The sequence below is a fragment of the Hipposideros armiger genome, unplaced genomic scaffold, assembly GCF_001890085.2.
Source record: "Hipposideros armiger isolate ML-2016 unplaced genomic scaffold, ASM189008v1 scaffold_46, whole genome shotgun sequence".
NCBI lineage: Eukaryota > Metazoa > Chordata > Mammalia > Chiroptera > Hipposideridae > Hipposideros > Hipposideros armiger.
Genome location: NW_017731396.1, coordinates 5,829,924 through 5,834,178, shown reverse-complemented (window position 1 = coordinate 5,834,178; position 4,255 = coordinate 5,829,924). Strand labels below are relative to the sequence as shown.

The 4,255-nt window shown below is 39.5% G+C and overlaps 1 protein-coding gene and 1 long non-coding RNA gene across 2 annotated transcripts in view; both read left to right on the top strand.

The window, feature by feature from the left end:
- LOC109381242 (uncharacterized) overlaps positions 1-4,255 on the top strand; it is a 26,621-nt gene that overhangs the window by 13,076 nt on the left and 9,290 nt on the right. The gene's annotated exons all lie outside the window — the stretch shown is intronic.
- Positions 1-4,255, top strand: part of LOC109381292 (uncharacterized) — a 15,390-nt gene that overhangs the window by 5,573 nt on the left and 5,562 nt on the right. The gene's annotated exons all lie outside the window — the stretch shown is intronic.

Below are 4,255 nucleotides of genomic sequence, written 5' to 3'. Positions count from 1 at the left end.
TGGAGGGCAGTGTCACTGGCCCTCATATGTGGGATCCGAACCGGGGCCCTCTGGCATCCCAAGCGAGTTCTTAACCATCGCGCCACTCGGCCGGCCCTTATAGGGTTAGTTTTTTTTCTACAATATATTTCTTTTAAAAGTTCCTTTAGGGATAATTGATTGGTTGAAACTCTAAAACTAGCAGTTTTTGTTTGCTTGAAAATGTATTTTTTCACCCTCCTTCTTGAAGGATAACTTCACGTATATACAACTCTCAGTTGATACATTTTTCCTCAGAATTTTGAAAGTATTATTTCACTGTCTTCTAATATTATCATTACCGATGAAAAATTTGGTTTTGGTCTAATTTTTTTTTTAATTGTCTTTTTATGTAGGTGTTATCTTTTCTCTCTCTCTTTAAAGCCTTTCTCTTTATTGGTGAATTGCAATTTGTTTACAATTGGTCTATGGAAGTTCTTTCATTTGTATCTGAGGATTATTGTATTTGATCAGTTCTAGAAAATTGTTAGGTATTATTTTATTGCCTCCCCATTCTTTTTTTCTGTAACTTTGATTAGATGAGTAATAGACCTTCTTACTCTGTCCTTTGTGTTTCTTAACTGTTTTGTATTTTCTGTTCCTTTCTCTCTGTGCTGGATTTTGTGTAATTTCTTCACATTTGTCTTCCAATTTGTTATTGCTCTCTTTAACTATATCTGTTACTTAACATTAACTGACTTTATAACATCGATTATTGTATTTGTCATGTTTAGATATTGCATTTGATTTTATTTCAAATATGCTTGATCATTTTTTATAATCTCTTTTTCCTTCTCTAAAATTTTCTTTTATTTCTTTAACTATAGTAAGCATAATATTTTATATTTGGCATCTAAAAATTCCAACATCTTCAGTCTTTGTGGGTCTACTTCTGCTGTTAGTTTTTTTCCTTAGCCTTTTTTTTAGTAACTTGTTTCCTCATGCATTTTGTGCTTTTTGATTCGAAGCTTATACTCTTTGGAACTTTATCTGTGGGAATTCAGAGGTTGTTGTTTGTTTATGCTAGACACCTAGACGCACTACTGAGCCAGGATCATTTGAATAAACAGAATTTTTGGCTAGGAGTTGTAGGGCTGCCACACAGAAACTGTGGGTTTTGACCTGTGTAAGGACGGGCTTGTGAATTCTTAGGGGAAGTTTTTTTCCTTTCCACCTCAGCCTAGATATGAACAAGCAAGTATAGTAAGGTGCCTTTAAGGATGGGGATACATTCTGAGAAACGTGTTGTTGGGCAACTTAGACGTTGTGCGAACGTCATAGAGTGCACTTACACAAACCTAGATGGTGCCTACTGCACACCGAGGCTACATGGTACAGCCTATTGCTCCTAGGCTACAAGCCTGGACAGCGTGTTACTGTATAAGACAACATGAGATTAAATCAAGCACGAGAGAGAATGATGCCATCGAGAGACATGATAAACATGAGCTGGATGAGGCTGCTGCCAGCGAAACAGGGTTTTACAGCAAACTTTTTATTAGTAGAAAGAGTACACTCTAAAATAACAATAAAAAGTATAGTATAGCAAATACACAAGCCAGAAGCATAGGTGTTTATTACCATTATCAAGTATTATTTACTGTACATGATTGCATGTGCTATACTTTTATATGACTGGCAGCGCAGTGGGTTTGTTTATACCAGCATCACCACAGACACATGAGTAATGAATGTATTGCGCTATGAAGTTACAACGGATATGGTGTCACTGGGTGATGGGAATTTTTTAGCTCCATTATAATCTTGTGGGACCACCATCATATATGCAGTCTCTTATTGACCGAAACATCATTATGTGGCCTATGACTATATCCTCGGCGTCTCCTTCTTCAAACATTTCCCTAATTCATCTACTGACGGTGTCACCTTTTAGGGTCCCAACTTTATGCAATCTTTCCTATGGCCTCTCACTCTGTGCAGGTACCTGGCTTTGTCTCACAGATCCCACAGACTCAACCCACTAAAACTCAAGGCCAGGAGCCAATGAAGTTTTCTATAAAGGGTCAGATATAAATATTTTAGGCTTTGCAGGCCATGTGGTCTCTGTCGCACCTACTCAGCTCTGCCCTTGTAGCATGAAAGCAGGCATAGACAATACATTAATGAATGGGTGGGGCTGTGTTCCAATAAAACTTTATTTACAAAAACAGGTGGCAAGCTTTATTTGGCCTCTGGACTATAGTTTGCTGACCTCTGCTCTTGGCCATTGGGAATTGGCAAATGACCTCAATTGGCAGATGCAAATTTCATCATTTCCTTACCTATTTAGAGTCGGACTTTCTTCCTAGGTCAGGTCTCTGAGGATTTTACTTAGGATTTTGCCAGTCCTGTCATGCATTTATAAAGATGTTTTAAATGCAGTTGAGTTGTTCTGGGCCGGGAGGGTTTCTCTGGATGTCTAGTCCACCATTGGTACAGATTTTCTCAGACTGTCAAGCTGCTCAGAGACCTTTAATAAGCACACTTGCCTAACTTAGTGAGTTCAGACTTCTCAGGTGGGCATTTAAGGCTTTTGACTCTCTGTCTGTATCCGGGCTTTCCATGTCTTAGCTCCCTTACAATTACCATGCTTTCAGCCAAATTAGAATACTCAGCTTTCTTGAATAAGCCTTTCCCCCGCCCCATCTCTCTCCCATTTTTGTGCTGTTCCCTGTACTGTCCTTACATGTCTGTTTCCCATGGCAACAGTAGCCAGTTATAAGATGCTTTTTATCTTCAGATCTCACCTCAGATACCACCTCCTTTATTTTCATCTCAATTGGATATACTCTGTCCCTCCTCAGTGCTCTGCCTTATGTTATGATTATTTGTAAAGTTGTTTAGACCACCTCTGCTAAATTGTAAGAGAACATCCCTTATCCAACTTTGTCGGCTTCTCTCCTTCCTCACAGAGCACCTAGCATTAAATATTGAGACTAGCATGTACTTAAATATTTGCAAAATGAATGAATACGTAACATTTTTGTGTTAACTTGGGAAAACTCAATATTTTATTGTAAGGCCCATGTTATTTTTCAAAGGTCCATCTTTAGTTCTTCCTTAGGCTTATCAGCCACTCATTACAGCCATCGCATTCCTTCAGAAAGGAATGACAACCATGCTTATGTCCTACAACCCATGTACAATCTCTTTTCATGGTGTTTGAAGTTATTGCTGGCCAAATAGTGACAACACCCAAAGATAACTACTGATAATAATGTACATATTGTTAACGTTTCCCATTGACAATAAGCACTCTTTCATGATATGGTGTTTTCATGGCTACTTAGTAATCCATCATACAGATATAACATGATTCACGTCTGACCAGTCCTAATGTTAGACTTTTAACATAATACGAGCTGTGATCAAACAATACAGTGAATGTTTACATTAAAAAGAATTTATTATAGTAAAAGACCCATTGCCATTAATCCCCCTCAAAATACCCCTCCCCTCTTCCAACACACTTATCCCATTGTTCTTGCCACTTTCTGAAGCAGTTCTGGAAATCCTCTTTCGTAAGTGTCTTTAGTTGCGCTGTTGTGGCTGCCTCGACGTCCTGAAGTGATTCAAAACGTTTGCCTTTCATGGTCATTTTGACTTTGGGGAAGAGCCAGAAGTTGCATGGTGCCATATCTAATGAATAAGGTGGATGAGGACACACTGTAATGTTTTTATTTGACAGAAATTGCCATATACCAGAAGCGATGTGTGACATGGAGTGCTGTCATGATGGAGGATGATTTATAGCACACTTTAAAACACACCTCTCAACCGTAGCTCACACCCAACTGACAGCACTGAACAAGTTGAAACTTGTCACACATTGTTTCTAAGGTTCAATGCACTGCTTCCCGTATTGATCCCTGCCTTTCTGTTGGATGGCACTTGGCAGCAGCATTCACCATAGTTTTTTACCACAACAGAGAGGCTCCGTGTCACATGTCATTTCTGGTACATCAATTTCTGTCAAATAAAAACATTACGGTGTGTCCTCATCCACCTTATTCACTGGATCTGACATTATGAGACTCTGGCTCTTCCCCAAAGTCAAAATGATTCAGGACATCAAGGCAGCCACAACAGCACAACTAAAGACACTCATGAAAGAGGACTTCCAGAACTGCTTCAGAAAGTGGCAGGGCCGGCCGAGTGACGCGATGGTTAAGAACTCGCTTGGGATGCCAGAGGGCCCCGGTTCGGATCCCACATATGAGGGCCAGTGACACTGCCC